Below are 21,040 nucleotides of genomic sequence, written 5' to 3' on the forward strand. Positions count from 1 at the left end.
AAGAGGGGCGGCTCGGAATGGACTGGAGTAGGACAGAGTACCCAGTACCACGAGCACAAAGACAGCGTAGGGGCTTAGGTGGCGAGACTGGAGTTAGACAGCAGGAGATAGAGGAGGACAGTGGGATGGAACCAGGGCACAGGGCCGGAGTAGGGTGACAGGAAACAGACAAGGGCAGCCGAGTGGAGAAAGGACAGAGGACTGGAGTAGAACGACAGGAATCAGGCATGGGCAGGCAGGACGGAGCAAGGACACAGGAACAGCGTAGGACGACAGGAATCAGGCACGGGCAGGCAGGACGGAGCAAGGGCACGGGGGCCTAGCATGCAGGATTGAACATGATGATCAGGCGCCTCCATTATAGAAGGGCGGCCTGAAATACCCTGGGAGCGGCCCCCATTGGTCCGGCGGTGCTTCCGGGTGAGGGCACTGCCGGAGCATAAGAAGCAGATGAAAGACGCAGCCGCGGCCTACAGGGCATGCGCAAAGCATGCAATGACGTCGCAGGCCGCGGGCCGATCTCAAGACACCGCGGCTGACGGGAAGAGGCAGGCTGTCGCGCAGAAGTGGGCAGGTAAGTACAGCAGGGTGTGACGGGGCTGTGACAACATAATCCCGTCAGCCATAGCCACCTGAAAATTACCCCTATTATCCCACATCATCCCGTCAGCCAAAGTCACTGGACCACTACCCATAATATCCCACATCATCCCGTAAGCAAGAGTCACTGGAACACTGCCCCTAATATCCCACATCATCCCGTCAGCCAAAGCCACCGGACCACTACCCCTAATATCCCACATCATCCCGTCAGCCAGATGCACTGGACTACTACCATTAATATCCCACATCATGCCGTCAATGCCATCGGACTGCTACCCCTAATATTCCCCATCATCCCATCAACCAGCACCACCAGAATACAACCCCTAATATCCCACATCATCCCTTCAGCCAGAACCAAAGTACTACTACCACTAATATCCCACATCATCCCGTCAGAGCCAACATTGTCAGATTAGCGCTCTTACACTGATTAAAATGATACATGGGTTGGAGAAATTAGTCTTGTGTTTCTTTTTTTAATCTGTGTTTGAATTTTTAAGTTAATGAGGATACTACATGCCAGACAAAGAGAAGTTCCTGATTATGGGCTCCCCCTGCAGTCTGTGTCAGAGGGTGGTCTGTGTCGGCAAGGTAATAAATTGTGTTATTTCCAGCTTTACAGAAGGACGATGACACCATAGAAATGATAAGAATAATGGGCCTCAGATACCACAACTGTCTACAAGGAAAACTGTTGCTCATAGCAACCAATCACAGCTTAACTTTCACCTTTTAAACAGCTCTGGTGAAATGAAAGATGCTTAGTGATTGGTTGCTATGGGCAAGACAGGCAGTGTACCTGTTATGGTCAAGAAGATGTGCCTATGAAATATATATATTAGATATTTATTGTATATATATATATATATAAATATATTTATATTAGATTAGATATTATGTATATATATATTAGATATTTATTATACGGGGCTTTGCATGTGGGGTGAGTGTGGCTATGCAGAGTGGACGGGGCTATATGGAGTGGGTGAGGCTTGATACACACACATATACACACATACATACAGTACATACAAACACTCAGTTTTATATATAGAGATTGTGATTAGTGATGAGCGAACATGCTTGCCACTACTCGGTACTCGCCCGAGTATCGCTTTACTCATAGTACTCAGCGAGCACCAAGCATTTCCGGGATTATTCAGTGGGAGCTCGGGTCTCTGCCCTGCAATTTTGGCGCTATTTAGAGTGCCAACCAACATGCAGGGATTTTCTGCCACGCACTGCAATACCACAGCCATCTTTGTTGTGGTATTACAGTGATTGGCTGGCCGCACAGTGTCTTTAGGTCTATAAGAGACCTGACGCTGCCCTACTCAGCGCATTCAGCTCTGGATTCAGACATTGTAGGGAGAGCTGGTGCTGAGATAGAGACAGATTTGTGCTTTTATTAGTTAGTGTGGGTATGCTATCATAGAATCCACAAATCCAGCTAAACCAACAGTCCTTCAAGGGCTGACGTCACACTAGAGAGAAATACGGTCGAGTGAGAGCCGCAAAAAAAGCATATTGCACTTCAGGTCAGCCAGGGGACTCCGTGCAGCCTCACTGACGTCAGCGGTAGTCAGTGAGGCTGCACGGAATCCCCTGGCTGACCTGAAGTGAACTGATGAGCGTGGGGAAAAGTTCAGAAACTTTCCCACGCTCATTAGTTCATCTCCGGTCAGCCGGGGAAGCTGCGCAGAGATGAACTAATTCATTCAGCAGTGGTTTACAGGGGGGCAGGTCGCATTAGCACTGCTCCCCATTGTAAACCAGTTATCCCCTTCTGATGGATTGCAGCAGGGGACCTGACTGAACAGTGGAGAGGTATGTATATTGTTGTTTTTTTATTTTCTTGTTTTTTACAGATCCATGGCTTTTTTTGGGATTAGCAGATGAATAAAAATGTGGTCAAAAACTTGGTGTGTTTATTTAAATAAAAGAATTTTTAATTAAAGTGTGTGTTTTTTGAACCCTTTCCTATTCTAGGGTTAATAATGGATAAGTGTCTTTTGACACCTCTCTATTATTAAACCAGCTTAGTGGCACCTTCCACTAGCAAGGTGACATAAACCCATTCTTATTAACCCATTAGCCACCACTATAGGGCAATGAGAATAGAGAGGCTAAGTGCCAGAAAAGGCACATCTTATAGATGCTCCTTTTCTGGGATGGCTGGGGGCAGATTTTTGTAGCCGGGGGGGGGCAAAAACAATGGTCCCTCTCAAGGCTATTAATATATGCCCTCACTCACTGGCTTTCCCTCTCTGGTTGAGAAATTACCGTGGGAGCCCACGCAATTTTTTTTCAATGAATTAACCCCTTAATTTAATACCTACATGTCCCAAATTTTACACACATACCATAATCTAATTATTAGTCAAAGACATATAAAAAAATAAATGAAATTAAATGGTTTACTGTATGTAAACTATGTGTCATTTTATGGCGGGTCTTGTATTGATTTTACAGAAGCCGACAATTGATTTAGCGGCTATTCTGCTATGTAGAACTCTATGATATGTAAATATATATGTGTGTCTCGATTACATGTGTGTGTGTATATATATATACGTATATATACACTCACTGGCCACTTTATTAGGTACACCATGCTAGTAACGGGTTGGACCCCCTTTTGCCTTCAGAACTGCCTCAATTCTTCGTGGCAGAGATTCAACAAGGTGCTGGAAGCATTCCTCAGAGATTTTGGACCATATTGACATGATGGCATCACACAGTTGGCGCAGATTTGTCGGCTGCACATCCCTGATGCGAATCTCCCGTTCCACCACATCCCAAAGATGCTCTATTGGATTGAGATCTGGTGACTGAGGAGGCCATTTGAGTACAGTGAACTCATTGTCATGTTCAAGAAACCAATCTGAGATGATTCGAGCTTTATGACATGGCGCATTATCCTGCTGAAAGTAGCCATCAGATGTTGGGTACATTGTGGTCATAAAGGGATGGACATGGTCAGCAACAATACTCAGGTAGGCTGTGGCGTTGCAACGATGCTCAATTGGTACCAAGGGGCCCAAAGAGTGCCAAGAAAAAATTCCCCACACCATAACACCACCACCACCAGCCTGAACCATTGATACAAGGCTGGATGGATCCATGCTTTCATGTTGTTTACGCCAAATTCTGACCCTACCATCCGAATGTCGCAGCAGAAATCGAGACTCATCAGACCAGGCAAGGTTTTTCCAATCTTCTACTGTCCAATTTCGATGAGCTTGTGCAAATTGTAGCCTCAGTTTCCTGTTCTTAGCTGAGAGGAGTGGTACCCAGTGTGGTCTTCTGCTGCTGTAGCCCATCTGCCTCAAAGTTCGACGCACTGTGCGTTCAGAGATGCTCTTCTGCCTACCTTGGTTGTAAGGGGTGGCAATTTGAGTCACTGTTGCCTTTCTATCAGCTCGAACCAGTATGCCCATTCTCCTCTGACCTCTGGCATCAACAAGGCATTTCCGGCCACAGAACTGCCGCTCACTGGATTTTTTTTCTTTTTCGGACCATTCTCTGTAAACCCTAGAGATGGTTGTGCGTGAAAATCCCAGTAGATCAGCAGTTTCTGAAATACTCAGACCAGCCCTTCTGGCACCAACAATCATGCCACGTTCAAAGGCACTCAAATCACCTTTCTTCCCCATACTGATGCTCGGTTTGAACTGCAGGAGATTGTCTTGACCATGTCTACATGCCTAAATGCACTGAGTTGCCGCCATGTGATTGGCTGATTAGAAATTAAGTCTTAACACACAGTTGGACAGGTGTACCTAATAAAGTGGCCAGTGAGTGTATATATATGTATTCTATGTGTATATATCTATTCTTTCTATTCTTTATTAAACATGTCACTGTGATTTTACTGTATTGCAAAAATGAATAGCCAGCTTTTGTTAAAGGACACCGGTGCGTATTTCTCGCAAGTCACACGTCTGGTCCATGTGTAATCCGATGTTTTCTTGCACCAATAGACTTGCATTGGTGAATCATGTCCGATAATCGGTGAGAATTGCAGCATGCTGCGATTTTCTCAGCCCGATTAAAATGGCCTAGAAAAAAATCAGATGATGGGAGCTGCCCCATAGATTAACATTGGGACGAGTGCAATACGTTGTTTTATCGCATTACACTCGTCCGTTTTTCTTGCTAGTGTGATGCCGGCCTAACTGAAAAGATGGTGACAAATTGCAAGCTTTCAAAAGACCTGAGTAGTCTCGAAAGCTTGCAATTTGGTACCATCTTTTCAGTTAGCCATTAAAAGGTATCAACCACTGAGGATTCTCAATCTTAAATATTTTTCTATCTACTGGCTAACACGGTACAAAGATATATATCTTTCTTGTAAAAAAGTGGAATAATACATGATTAAAAAGTCATCTTGTGGTGCACAAAAATTCATTTTTTATATTTTCACAGCTCAATGTTATTAAATTCTGTAAAGTACCTGTAGGATAAGGTGCTCACAGCACCTCTAAGTTTGTAGTTTCCAAAATGTGGTCACTAGAGATGAGCGACTTTGCCTTTTTTAGGGTCGAGTTGGGTTTCATGAAACCCGACTTTCTCAAAAGTCGAGTGGAACGAAATCGGACGACTATTGTGAAAAGTCGAAGATCCGACTGAAACACGAAACCCAATGCAAGTCAATGGGGAAGCAAAGTCAGCAGGGAGTGGAGGACAGTAAACACACCTACATGCCGGACTGCTTTTTTAAATTTTTTAAAAGTGCGTGAAAGCTCTCTCTCTCTACCCGGATGCTGCACATGTCATCTCGTTTCCCACAGAGTACGTCCTTGCTCAGTGGCTGAAAAATGTCACGTGCAAGCATTCTGGGAAATCCGACTTTGGCGCTCGGGTCGGCGACCGCATGGCCAACCTCACGCTTTGGCGACTTTTGAATTTGACTGACCCGTTTCGCTCAACTCTAGAGGTCACCTGTTAGTGTTTCTACTGTTTAGGCAAATCAGGTTTTCTAAGCACAACATGGTGCGCTCAGACCACTCGATCAAAGTTTATGCTCAAAAAATTTGTTCCTTCCTTTCTGAGCCCAACAGTGTGCTCAGACAATAGTTCTTAACCACACAAGGTGTATTGGCATACCCAGGAGAAATTGCACATCAAATTTTGTGGTCCATTTAAAGCTTTTGGGCAAAGCAACATTTTTGTGAGAAAAAATGTCTTTTTTTTCATTTTGATGGCTCATCTTTATCAAATTCTGTGGGTTCAAGGTGCTCAATACATCTCTAGATGTATTATTTGAGGGGTGTAGTTTCCAAAATGTGGTCACTTGTTGGAGCTTTCCACTGTTTAGGCACATCAGAGGCTCTGCAAATGTGATAAGGAAACCCCTGTGTGTTCCAGCCTATTTTTCACTTCAAAAGTCAGATGACACTCCTTTTCTTCCAAACCCTGCTGTTTGCCCAAACAGCAGTTTTCCACCACATTTAGGATATAGGCATACTTAGTTTGTCATACTGTATGTTTTTTCTGTGTCTCAGTCTTCGAGTGGCGTGAACAGTCTCTTACTGACCTGTTCATTTTTGTGCACGTTCCATGTGTTCTTAATCCATTTATTTCTTGCCTATGCAAGCTTTGGGAGATCCCCGCCTCTCTCTTGTGGGACATGCACATAAAAAGCCATTTTGCCCAGCGTGCCTATACCGTGCAGCGCCTTTCTGAATCCTGCTCATGTAGGTATTGTTCCCATGATCAGGTTTTAAATTCATTAGATAGCACTGCTCCGAGAAGGGTTACCGTGAGATGGTGGAGTGGCTTGGTATACATTTTTTGCAAAAAACGTATCAACTAAATACCCTGTTTTTGTTATCATCTCTTACTAGCATTTGCTGCTTACTGTTACATATATTTTACAACAGAGTATTCATGCACGTTTGTCATACTGTGTGTGTTTTTCTGTGTCTCATACTTAGGAGATGTTGCACAGCAAATTGTGCAGTCCATTTTATCCTGTTTGTTACCCTTGTGAAAATGAAAAATTTGGGATTAAAGCAACATTTTTTGAGGAAAATGTATTATTTTCATTTTTTCCTTCCAAGTTGCTTTAATTCCTTTGAAGCACCTGAAGGATTAATAAACTTCTTGTGGTTTTGAGCACTTTGAGGGATGCAGTTTTTAAAATTATGCAACATAGACCCCCAAAGCCACTTCAAATAGGATGTAGTCAGTAAAAAATGGTTTTGTAATAGTGTTGAGCATTCCATACTGCAAATATCGGGTATCGGCCGATATTCGCTGTATCGGAATTCCGATACCGAGTACCGATATCTTTACAATATTGGATACCGGAATCGGAAGTTCCCATAAAGCAATGAGCCACTGTTGTGGCTGTGATTGGCTGCTGAAATGATGTCATCATGATACGCGGTTTGTGCGCATCATGATGCGCGGTCTGTGCGGGCCTGCCAGGGGTCTGTGCGGGCCTGCCGGGGGTCTGTACGAGCCTGCTGGGGGTCTGTGCCAGCTGCCTGGGGTCTGTGCGGACTGCCGGGGGTCTGAACGGGCCTGCCAGGGGTCTCTGCCAGCTGCCGGGGGTCTGTGCAGACTGACGGGGGTCTGTGCAGGCCTGACGGGGGTCTGTACGGGCCTGTCGTGGGTCTGTGCGGACTGCCGTGGGTCTGTATGGACTGCCGGGGGTCTGTATGGGCCTGCCGGGGGTCTGTGCCTGCTGCCAAGGGTCTGTGCGGACTGCCGGGGGTCTGTACGGGCCCGCCGGGGAACTTTGTGTCTGTGTGCAGGCATCGTCTGATGGGACTACAAGTCCCATTGGGCTATGCCTGCTACAATGACAGTGATTGACACATTAGCCAATGATGGGACAGTAGTAGTCCCATCATCCGGCTAATGTGTTGAATGTAAAAAAAGATATATATGCACATACTACATACATACTACATATATACAACATTCATGCAACATACATACTACATATATACTACATTCATACAACATACATACTACATACATACTACATATATACTACATTCATAAAGCATAAATATATACAACATTCATACAACATACATACATACTACATACATACTACATTCATACAACATTCATACATACATAGTACATACTACATATATACTACATTCATACAACATACATACATACATACACACTACATACATACTTCATATATACTACATTCATACAACATACATACATGCATACTACATACATACTACATATATACTACATTCATACAACATACATACTACATATATACTACATTCATACAACATACATACTACATATATACAACATACATACTACATATATACTACATTCATACAACATACATACATGCATACTACATCCTACATACATACTACATATATACAGTCATGGCCAAAAGTATTGACACCCCTGCAATTCTGTCAGATAATATTCAGTTTCTTCCTGAAAATGATTGCAAACACAAATTCTTTGGTATTATTATCTTCATTTAATTTGTCTTAAATGAAAAAACACAAAAGAGAATGAAGCAAAAAGCAAAACATTGATCATTTCACACAAAACTCCAAAAATGGGCCGGACAAAAGTATTGGCACCCTCAGCCTAATACTTGTTTGCACAACCTTTAGCCAAAATAACTGCGACCAACCGCTTCCGGTAACCATCAATGAGTTTCTTACAATGCTCTGCTGGAATTTTAGATCATTCTTCTTTGGCAAACTACTCCAGGTCCCTGATATTTGAAGGGTGCCTTCTCCAAACTGCCATTTTTAGATCTCTCCACAGGTGTTCTATGGGATTCAGGTCTGGACTCATTGCTGGCCACCTTAGAAGTCTCCAGTGCTTTCTCTCAAACCATCTTCTAGTGCTTTTTGAAGTGTGTTTTGGGTTATTGTCCTGCTGGAAGACCCATGACCTCTGAGGGAGACCCAGCTTTCTCACACTGGGCTCTAAATTATGCTGCAAAATTTGTTGGTAGTCTTCTGACTTCATAATGCCATGCACACGGTCAAGCAGTCCAGTGCCAGAGGCAGCAAAGCAACCCCAAAACATCAGGGAACCTCCACCATGTTTGACTGTAGGGACCGTGTACTTTTCTTTGAATGCCTCTTTTTTCTCCTGTAAACTCTGTGTTGATGCTTTTGCCCTAAAAGCTCTACTTTTGTCTCATCTGACCAGAGAACATTCTTCCAAAATGTTTTAGGCTTTTTCAGGTAAGTTTTGGCAAACTCCAGCCTGGCTTTTTTATGTCTCGGGGTAAGAAGTGGAGTCTTCCTGGGTCTCCTACCATACAGTCCCTTTTCATTCAGATGCCGACGGATAGTACGGGATGACACCGTTGTACCCTCGGACTGCAGGGCAGCTTGAACTTGTTTGGATGTTAGTGGAGGTTCTTTATCCAACATCCGCACAATCTTGCGTTGAAATCTCTTGTCAATTTTTCTTTTCCGGCCACATCTAGGGAGGTTAGCCACAGTGCCATGGGCTTTAAACTTCTTGATGACACTGCGCACGGTAGACACAGGAACATTCAGGTCTTTGGAGATGGACTTGTAGCCTTGAGATTGCTCATGCTTCCTCACAATTTGGTTTCTCAAGTCCTCAGACAGTTCTTTGGTCTTCTTTCTTTTCTCCATGCTCAATGTGGTACACACAAGGACACAGGATAGAGGTTGAGTCAACTTTAATCCATGTCAACTGGCTGCAAGTGTGATTTAGTTATTGCCAACACCTGTTAGGTGCCACAGGTAAGTTACAGGTGCTGTTAATGACACAAATTAGAGAAGCATCACATGATTTTTCGAACAGTGCCAATACTTTTGTCCATGACTGTACTACATTCATACAACATACATACATACATAGTACATACTACATACATACAACATACAGTACATACAACATGCTACAGACATACAAAATGCATACTACATATATACTACATACATACTACATACAATGCATTCATACATTTATACAATACATACATATGGACATACAGTACATATAACATAGAGTACATACTCACCATCACTTGTCACTTTGTTCCCGGAAGCCATTGTCATCTATAAAAAATATGAAAAAAAAAAACAAGCAATATACGTCCTGATCCACAGAAATCCACGAGTGTCCCACGACGATCTCCTGCACTGCATCACTGAGAGGTTACTATAGTTCACTGGTCTCACTTTATGACAAAAGCTGCGTGGGAACTTTCTCACACAGCAATGCCAAAAGTGAGACTAGGGTCTATTTTTTTACAGTGGCGGAGGAATACAGTGCGGAAGGATATGTACCTCCCGTCATTGTATTCCTGGGGCCCCTAGAGAGCGGTCGCATCAGCTGATGCTGCTGTTCTCCACGGGAGATCGTCGTGGGACACTTGTGGATTTCTGCGGATCAGGATGTATATCGCTTGCTTGTTATTTTCATATTTTTTATAGATGACACTGGCTTCGGGGAGCAAAGTGACAAGTGATGTGAGTATGTACTCTATGTTATATGTACTGTATGTCTATATGTATGTATTGTATGAATGTATGATTGTATTGTATGTAGTATGTATGTTGTATGTCTGTAGTATGCATGTAGTATGTATGTAGTATGTATTTTGTATGTCTGTAGCATGTTGTATGCATGTTGTATGTATGTAGTATGTACTATGTATGTATGTTGTATGAATGTAGTATATATGTAGTATGTATGTAGTATGTAGTATACATGTATGTATGTTGTATGAATGTAGTATATATGTAGTATGTATGTAGTATGTATGTATGTTGTATGAATGTTGTATATATGTAGTATGTATGTATGCTGTATGAATGTAGGATTTATGTAGTATGTATGTATTTTGTATGAATGTAGTATATATGAAGTATGTATGTAGTATGTATGTATGTATGTATGTATGTTGTATGAATGTTGTATTTATGTAGTATGTATGTATGTATGTATGTTGTATGAATGTAGTATATATGAAGTATGTATGTAGTATGTAGTATGTATGTATGTTGTATAAATGTTGCATATATGTAGTATGTATGTAGTATGTATGTAGTATTTTTTTTTTTTTACATTCAACACATTAGCCGGATGATGAGACTACTACTGTCCCATCATTGGCTAATGTGTCAATCACTGTCATTGTAGCAGGCATAGCCCGATGGGACTTGTAGTCCCATCGGATGATGCATGCACACACACACAACCCCCGGCAGGCCAGCCCAGACCCCCGGCAGTCCGCACAGACCCCCGGCAGCTGGCACAGACCCCCGGCAGGCCCGAACAGACCCCCAGCAGTCCGCACAGACCCCCGGCAGCCGGCACAGACCCCTGGCAGTCCGCACAGACCCCCGGCAGGCCCGTACAGACCCCCGGCAGGCCCGCACAAACCCTTGGCAGGCCCGTACAGACCCCCGGCAGGCCCGTACAGACCCCCGGCAGGCCCGCACAAACCCTTGGCAGGCCTGTACAGACCCCCGGCAGGCCCGCACAGACCCCGCCCGCACACACAGACACGCACAGTGTCCACCCACACACCGCCCACACTCTTCCCCCCTCCCAAATAGGATGTGCAAGTAAAGAAAGGGTTTTTTTTAATTCCGATATTTCTGTCCCTTTGACTTGAATGGGACTTTCGGTATCGGAATCGGCGATACCCGATACTTTTTGGGTATCGGTCGATCTAATCAGATCCGTTATTTCTCAATATCGAATGGTATCGCTCAACACTATTTTGTAAATTTAGCTGGAAAAATGAGAAATTGCTGATAAAAGTTTAACCTTTCTAACTTCCTAACAAAAAAAAATTATGTTTCAAAAATGATGGTGATGTAGAGTAGATTTGTGGCATATGTTGATTATTAACATTGTTGTGTGATATAAGTCTCTGGTTTAACCCCTTAACATCCAATGGCGGGCACAGTCCATCATTGGACGTCTCCCCCACTTTGATGAGGGCTCCAGCGGTCAGCCCGCATCAAAGCTGGGACATGTCAGCTGTTTTAAACAGCTGACATGTGCCCGCAATAAGCGCAGGTGGAATCACGATCCACCTGCACCTATTAAGTAGCTAAACGCCGCTGTCAAAAGCTGACAGTGGAATTTAATCGGTGCTTCCAGCACGTGATCGGGTTTCAGCGTTGCATTGTTGGCATTACAACCAGAGGTCTCCTGGAGACCTCTATGGTTGTTGATGCTGCATTGCTATGAACGCCACCCGATGGTCGGCGCTCATAGCAATGCTGTAATTCTTCTACATATAGGCGATCTGCTAATTGCCTATATGTAGCAGAGCCGAGCAAGTATAGGAAGCATGCCAACATAAAAAAAATGTTTTTAAAAATATGAAAAAATAAAAATATAAAGTTTAAATCACTCCCTAAATAGAACCTGCGCTCATACATGAACAGCCAAAATTGGGCGTCCCCAAGATTGGAAAAGTGGCGAATAAACAGGGGATAACCAGTTAACCCTATTGAGCTGATGCTGACTTGTGTTGTTATTTCTGCTAAATATTTACATGTCGAGCCTGCATTCCTTGTAGTTATATCAGGGCTCTTATTGCAGACTCACTGTGTTCATTTATCATGTCAGTTTCAGTTGATTGAGCTGATGCTGACTTGTGTTGTTATTGCCTGTGAGCGCTTGTCGCTTCTGCACATGCGCCCGTTCGGCTGTGATGATGTGATCAGCTGACTTGCTCTACTTCCTGCTACACGCTCACAGGCACTTGTGTACAATGACTTCACCTTTCAGCGTCTGCATACAGCGCTTTTGCGCATGTCTTATCTTTGCTGTGACGCTGCTCTCAGCTGATATCTTCATCTCCTCCCACACACTGGTAAGCAATTGCACCTGAGGAATCTTTGTATTAAAGGATGGACTGCACTCACTTGGACAAACTTCCCCTGACGAAGCTGCGGCAGCAGCGATACGCGTGGGGTCTCCCACACGCCTATGGTCCCGGGACCTTGACTTTCTATCATGACTATTCCTTGACAACCTGACCTGACTGCTCCTGTGGTAACTTCTGATGCCCTCAGCCTATACTCATGCACATTCTGATACATCTGGGTGCTACTGCATATTAGGATATTAGCCAAAAATATATACATTTCTTTATTTGTGGCCAGTTGTTATACTCTATTGTTGTATCTTCCCTTTTTTTTCCCCTCCAGTGGCTGCCTTGCTAGGCTTAATAGGGATAACTGGTTATCCTCTGTTTATTCGCCACTTTTCCAATCTTGGGGACGCCCAATTTTGGCTGTTCATGTATGAGCGCAGGTTCTATTTATTGGAGCATACTTATGGTTTCATGTTTTTTGGTGTGTCATATTTTATATACATCAGTGTTTTTCAGGATTTGGTTTAGTTATCATTAGTGTTGAGCATTCCGATACCGCAAGTATCGGGTATCGGCCGATATTAGCTGTATCGGAATTCCGATACTTAGTTCCGATACTTTTTTCATATCGAATACCGGAATCAGAAGTTCCCATAATGCTAGGAGCCCGCTCGATTTGATTCAGCCAATGGGGATCCTCAGAAGTGTGGGCACATCCTGTTAGGCATGTAGGCATGTTAACTACTGGCATGGCTGTGATTGGCTGCTGAAATGATGTCATGATGCACTATAAAAACCGCAGCAGCCGCCATTTCGGGTTCACTCTGCTGTGAATTCAGTTAGGGACAGGCTGCTGTTGAAGACTGTGAGGGACAGTTAGAAATAGCGATCATCAAACATATCTATTGCTCTACCCAGGCTACATAATCCACCACTGTAGCATTTTTTTAGCCGAGCAGCGCTGTTTTAATAGCTGTCTGCAAGGGCTGTGTGAGTGCAGACCCACGCTGTGTAGTGTGTCCTGCAGGCACGTCTGCTTGTAGGCCGCCCAGCGTGTGTCTCCGCCTCATACACATTTTTCTTTTATTGCTGCTTTTTTTTCTCCTGTATAGTGTGCTTCCATACGTATCCATATACGTTGGTTGTAAACACTAAAGGAGTGGACAGTGGAGCCTTTCAGCAGCCTTTCAGTGCTATAGCCCATTTCTCTGCACTGTTTTTGTCTGTCTGATAGGTCTCTCTGTGTGTGAGTGCAGCTCACGTTGCAGTGTGTTCTACAGCCACCGCTGGTTGTAGTCCGCTCAGCGTGCATCACTGCCTCATACATAGTCCTTTTTTTGCAGCTAATTTGTCCAGATTTTTTCTCCTATATTAGTGTGCTTCCATCCGCATCCATTGTCATTGGTTGGTTGCAAACACTATATAGGATTAGATAGAGGAGCCTTTTTGCTGGCTTGTGCCCTTCAGGGCCAGCCAGACTAGTATCACCCTATTTTTTGGAGCCTCATCAATTGCATTGTAGGTTAGCTTCCTGCATTGTAATCGCTCCAAAAAGTTTGTGATACTATAGCTTTCAAACTTTGGTCACATCCTTTTATTTCCCCCCCCAAAAAAAAGGAAATAAAGTTCACCAAACACTCCACTTCAGAGTTGTGTAGGCCACATTAGATCATATTAAAGTGTAGTACACACACTCTTAGCAAAATTAGTGTTTCTTATACTGGTTAGCAGGTGTTCAGGAATAAGAACACTAAGCCCCCCCTTTTTTACTTTTCTGCCTATCTTTATCAGTCTACCAAGATGAAGAAGGCAGGGAGTAAGGCACGTGGTCGTGGCCGTGGAGTTTCAGCAGGGAGAGGACGTGGGGATTCGGTGTCTGCTGCGGCCACCACTGACCCGGCATCCCCCACTTTTACCAGGCAACAGTCCTTCATGCGCAGCTTTGTAGGACCTCGCAATACCCCACTGCTGCGTGACGAACAAACTGAAGCCGTTGTCGGATGGATGGCAGCTAATGCATCCACTTCAATGACTTTCGCATCCTCTCAGGGCCAGAGCACTGAAGAGCAGCCATCTGTCTCTTCACCACCTGCCAAATTGCCAAGGCAGTCTGAGAGCCCTAGACAGGAGCCATCTCAATCTTTACTTCTGTTCTCAGAATCTGTTGGCTTGGAAAGAGGTGGCCAGCCAAGCAGCATTCTAGAGCGTGAAGAAGAGGTAGTATGCAGTGATGCGCAACTGCTTTGTCCCTCTGAATCTGAAGAGGCGGGTGGGCCAGTGCCTATTGTCAGCACACCTCAGTACTCATCTGATGATGGTGAGACTCAGTTACCAATTTCTGGTGCGTACGGTGCTGGCGAGACAACCCAGGACCAGCCGGTGCTTGAAGAGGGGAGTGGAGATGATGAGGTCCTTGACCCATCATGGCATCAGCCACAGGAAGGTGGTGGGAGCTGCTCTGAGGAAGAGATTCCCCGAACGGCCAAAAGAGGAGGGAGAGGGTGGGGGCAGACTTGGTTGCCTGTAGCCTCCACTTTGGCACCCGTGAGGAGCAATCCTCTTCCAAAACACAAAATGGGCGCTCCCAGGACTTGCAGTGCGTGGTCTTTTTTTGACACAGTTGCAGATGACATTTGCTTTGTCAAATGCAAGCTGTGTCATCAGAAAGTTAAACGAGGGAAAAATGTGAGCAACCTCAATACCACAAATATGTGGAAACAAGTGCGTACCAAGCACCAGGTGGAGTTACACAGACACACTGAAGATGTAGGCCAACCTTCAGCAGCACCTACCACCTCTTCAGCTCGTGTTGGGGCCTCTTCCTCCAGCTCATACACAGCTGGTTCAGCTTCCTCACTGGAACGCCATGGAAGAACCTCTGCCACTGTTGTCCAGAGACCCAGTGAAATTCCACCCACTGAACCACGTTCTCAGTCATCAGCACAATCCCAGGCCACTCACCAGCAATCGGTAGCACAGGCATGGGAGAAAAAGCGGCCATACTCGGCAAACCATCCCCAAGCACTGGCTCTGAATGCCGGCATTGCCAAACTACTGGCCCTTGAGATGCTGTCATTCAGGCTGGTGGAGACTGACACCTTCCGGAACTTGATGTCATTGGCAGTTCCACAACACAATGTGCCCAGCCGCTTTTATTTCAGCAGGCAAGCCGTCCCTGCCCTGCAAAAGCATGTGGAGGGAAAAATTAAAAATGCCCTACTAAACGCTGTCAGTAGCAAGGTCCACCTGACCACCGATGCGTGGACCAGTAGCCATGGACAGGGACGATACCTTTTCCTCACTGCCCATTGGGTCAATGTTGTGGAGCCGGGTACAGATCTGGAGAGTGGCTCTGTACGTATTCTGCCAACTCCAAGGATTGCAGGAATGCAGTCTGTACATATTGAGTCCTCCTCCTACTCTAGTTCCTCGGAATCAGCACTGCATGAGCCTGTTAGGCCAGATATGAGCACAGGTGTGGCCAAACGTCAACAGGCCGTCCTTAAATTAATTTCTTTGGGGAATCGGAGCCACACAGCACAGGAGCTCTGGAATGCCATCAAGCAGGAGAGCGATGTGTGGTTTATGCCAGCGAATCTCCAGCCAGGTTTGGTAGTGAGTGACAATGGCCGAAATCTAGTTGCAGCTCTGGGCCTAGGCAACCTCACTCACATACCATGTCTGGCACACGTGCTCAATTTGGTCGTGCAGAGCTTTCTGAGGGACTATCCAGATCTTGATGCACTGCTGCACAAGGTTCGCCTAGAGTGTGCTCACTTGCGGCGTTCCAGCATGGCAAGATCGCGCATTGCATCTCTGCAACGCCGATTCCGCCTGCAAGAACATCGCATCATATGTGACCTCCCCACCAGGTGGAATTCAACGTTACATATGTTGGAGCGGTTGTGTGAGCAGCAGGCAGCAGTAATGGAGTACCAGCTGCATCAGGCGCAAACAAGTCGCACTGTGCGCCGGACACGCTTCACCACCACTGAGTGGGCCACTATGAGGGACATCTGCCAAGTTTTGCGTGCCTTCGATGACTCCACGCGGATGGCCAGTGCAGATGATGCACTAGTCAGCATGACTGTCCCCCTTATCTGTCTGCTTCAAAAAACCTTACAAGCACTAAGTGAGGAGGTTTTTGAAGAGGTCGAGGAGTCAGAAATGCCATCTGCTTCTGGCAAGTCTGCGCAACGTGCTTCCACACAAAGGCCCAGGCAGGGGACACTTAGTGAGGAGGATGACGAGGAGTCAATGGAGGAGGAGGAACACATCTCTCCAGAGGAGGGAGGTACACAAGGCTCTAGTAGTCAGTGTGTACAGCGAGGGTGGGGTGATGTTGAGCAGGCTGAGATGCTGCCTCAAGCTGGGGACAGCGTTTCCGGTCCAGTTGGCAGTCTGCAGCACATAGTTGATTTCATGCTGCAGTGCTTGTTAAATGACCGCCGCATCGCCAACATTCTCCACACGGCTGATTATTGGGTGTACACCCTCCTAGATCCTCGCTACCAGGACAACTTACAAAGCCTCATATCACAGTTGAACCGGGAGCGTAAAATGCGGGAGTACCAAGAAACACTTGTGCAGGCCTTCATGTTCTCCATTCCCCCCACAAGTGTTGCTGGTAGTGCTTTTCAAAGCAGCCATGTGGGTAGAGGCAGTGGAGGAAGCTCTGCACAAAGAGGTAGCAGAGGCAGTGCCGCAGGACAAGGCAAGGCCAGTATGGCCCAAATGTGGAAAAGTTTTGTGGGACCGCCACAAACGGCTACACCATCACAGACGGCTCCAGTCAGCAGGAGGCAACGTTTCCGTCAGATGGTGACAGACTACTTGTCTTGCCCTGTTAGTGTACTCCCAGACGGCTCTTCCCCGTTCAAGTTTTGGGTCTCTAAGTTGGATACATGGCCAGAGCTTAGCCAGTATGCATTGGAGGTGCTGGCTTGCCCTGCTGCCAGTGTATTATCGGAATGTGTCTTTAGTGCTGCAGGTGGTGTGGTAACAGACCGTCGCACGCGACTATCCGCCGATAATGTTGACCGGCTTACTTTTGTGAAAATGAACAAGGCCTGGATCTCACCTGAATTTGCCAGTCCTCTTCCAGAATAAATAATTGCCTGGCAACAGGATCCAGGTCTCCTGTTGTGTTAATGTTTCTGTGACCTGAACTTTATTTCCTGGGCTACAGCAATGCCCGTTGTTGCTCAGAAGTGCTGTCCACACAGACAAAACACTCGCTCATGTGTAAGTGGGGTTCGGTAACGTCAGCTGATCCCTTGCTGTGTGTATGGCAAAGTGTCCTGCTCCCTCCAAACTCAAAATACCTCAGATTTACACCTGGCTCCATGTAGGCCTCGGCCTACTACCTGATTTTCCCTGGGCTCCGACACCGCCAGTTGGTGCTCAGAAGTGCTGTACGCACAGACAAAACACTCGCTCATGTGTAAGTGGGGTTCGGTAACGTCAGCTGATCCCCTGCTGTGTGTACGGCAAACTCTCCTGCTGCCTACAACTTCTGACTACCTCTGATTTAATATGCTCTCTGATTTGCCCTCTGTCTCCACTCTGTTTTGAGTATTTCCTCCGGCCTACAACACCGCCTGTTTCTGCTCTCAAGTGCCGTCTGCACAATCAACACTTGTTCCTGTGTTACCTGGGTCCTGTAACATCTGCTCATCTCCAGAGGTGAGTCCGGCAATGTCTCCTGCTTTGTCTACATTCCCACTACTTGTAGTGGAAAAGTGGACAGAGCAAGAGACATTGCCTGACTCACCTCTAGGGAGAAGCTGCTGTTACAGAACCCCAGTAACACAGGAACAAGTGTTGGTTGTGCGGACGGCATTTCAGAGCAGCAACTGGTGTGGTTGGAAGCCAGAGAAAATACTCGAAACAGAGTGAAGACAGAGGCCTAATTGGAGTACGGTGACAGTTAGTAGTAGTATAGAAACAATCTAAAACTGCCACCAAGTAGGCCTCAGCCTACTACCTGATTTTCCCTGGGCTCCGACACCGCCAGTAGGTGATCAGAAGTGCTGTACGCACAGACAAAACACTTGTTCATGTGTATTTGGGGTTCGGTAACGTCTGCTGATCCCCTGCTGTGTGTATGGCAAAGTGTCCTGCTCCCTCCAAACTCAAAGTACCTCAGATTTACACCTGGTCCCAAGTAGGCCTCAGCCTACTACCTGATTTTCCCTGGGCTCCGACACCGCCAGTTGGTGCTCAGAAGTGCTGTCCGCACAGAAAAAACACTTGTTCATGTGTAAGTGGGGTTCGGTAACGTCAGCTGATCCCCTGCTGTGTGTACGGCAAACTCTCCTGCTGCCTCCAAATTCAAACAATGTCTTATCTTAATCTGCCTCCAAGTAGGCCTCAGCCTACAAAATGACTATCCCTGGGCTCCAACATCGTCAGTTGTTGCTCGGAAGTGCTGTCCACACAGAAAAAAACACTCGTTCATGTGAAAGTGGGGGTCAGTAACGTCAGCTGATCCCCTGCTGTGTGGACGGCAAACTGCTGCTGCCTCCAAATTGTAACTACTTCTGATTTAAACATTCTCTGATTTGGCCTCTGCCTCCACTCTGTCTCTAGTATTTCCCCTGACCTCCAACACCACCAGTTCCTGCTCACAGTTGCCGTCCACACATTCCACACTTGTTCCTGTGTTCATGGTATTCTGTTACGTGAGCTGATCCCCCAATGTGTGTCCGGCACTGTCTCCTGCGCTGTCCACCTTCCCACTACAAGTGGTGGGAATGTGGACAGAGCAGGAGACATTGCCAGACACACATCAGGGGATCTTCTGACATTACAGAACCCCAGTAACACAGGAACATGTGTGGATTGGGCTGACGGCTACTGTGCGCATAAACTGGTGGTGTTGGTGGTCAGGTTAAATCCTGGAAACAGAGTGGAGACAGATGCCTAATTGGAGCACGTTGACAGTCAGCTGTAGTCCTGAACCGATTTAAAACTACCACCAAGTAGGCCTCGGCCTACACCATGATTGTCCCTGGTCTCCAACAACGCCAGTTGGTGCTCGGCAGTGTCTTTGGCACGGGTACTCCATGTTGCCCAGCCTGGTTCCAGCATGCCAGCTGTTTCCAGGTAGTGTCAATTTCACTTTGCCACCAATCCGTTGTCCTGTCGTCTTGCGGCCGGGTTAGCCGACTCTACGGTGCCTGCAGTTTAGGTGAGTGACTCCTATGTGGGCTGCGGGAACTGGCACTGAAGGCTGGATCCGTAGTGCCAATGGGACATGGGCCCCCTGTAGGACTGTGGGTTTCGGTAACTGCGGCCGGCTTGCGGCCTGGCTACTTTGCTTTGGATGGGTACCTTCTGCTACCCACCCGGGTTCCAGCACTGTCAGCTGGTTCTCGCCAGAGCCTTTGGCCTAGTTGCCTCCATCTCAGTATCCGAAGGTCCAGCACCGTCAGCTGGTCCTTGGTAGTGCTTTCTAGCACAGGTACCTCCTGCCTAGTAACCGTGGTCCAGCACCGTCAGCTGTTCCTCAGTAGTGCCATTGGCTCTTGTAGCTTTTGCTACCCATCTGGGTTCCAGCACCGTCAGCTGGTTCTCGGCAGTGTCCTTGGCACGGGTACTCCCTGTTGCCCAGCCTGTTTTCAGCACGCCTGCTGTTTCCGGGTAGTGTCAAGGTCACTATGCCACCAATCCGTTGTCCTGTCGTCTTGCGGCCGGGTTAGCCGACTCTACGGTGCCTGCAGTTTAGGTGACTCCTATGTGACCTGCGGGAACTGGCACTGAAGGCTGGATCCGTAGTGCCAATGGGACATGGACCCCCTGTAGGACTGTGGGTTTCGGTAACTGCGGCCGGCTTGCGGCCTGGCTACTTTGCTTTGGATGGGTACCTTCTGCTACCCATCCGGGTTCCAGCACTGTCAGCTGGTTCTCGCCAGAGCCTTTGGCCTAGGTGCCTACATCTCGGTATCCGAGGTCCAGCACCGTCAGCTGGTCCTTGGTAGTGCTTTTTAGCACAGGTACCTTCTGCTTAGTAACTGTGGTCCAGCACCGTCAGTTGGTCCTTGGTAGTGCCATTGGCTCTTGTTCCTTCTGCTACCCATCCGGGTTCCAGCACTGTCAGCTGGTTCTCGCCAGAGCCTTTGGCCTAGGTGCCTCCATCTCGGTATCCGAGGTCCAGCACCATCAGCTGGTCCTTGGTAGTGCTTTTTAGCACAGGTACCTTCTGCTTAGTAACCGTGGTCCAGCACCGTCAGTTGGTCCTCGGTAGTGCCATTGGCTCTTGTTCCTTCTGCTACCCATCCGGGTTCCAGCACTGTCAGCTGGTTCTCGCCAGAGCCTTTGGCCTAGGTGCCTCCATCTCGGTATCCGAGGTCCAGCACCGTCAGCTGGTCCTTGGTAGTGCTTTTTAGCACAGGTACCTTCTGCTTAGTAACCGTGGTCCAGCACCGTCAGTTGGTCCTCGGTTGTGCCATTGGCTCTTGTTCCTTCTGCTACCCATCCGGGTTCCAGCACTGTCTGCTGGTTCTCGCCAGAGCCTTTGGCCTAGGTACCTCCATCTCGGTATCCGAGGTCCAGCAACGTCAGCTGGTCCTTGGTAGTGCTTTTTAGCACAGGTAC

The sequence above is a fragment of the Dendrobates tinctorius genome, unplaced genomic scaffold (assembly GCF_039654945.1).
Source record: "Dendrobates tinctorius isolate UK_male_01 unplaced genomic scaffold, ASM3965494v1 ptg000129l, whole genome shotgun sequence".
In the NCBI taxonomy this organism is placed as follows: Eukaryota; Metazoa; Chordata; class Amphibia; order Anura; family Dendrobatidae; genus Dendrobates; species Dendrobates tinctorius.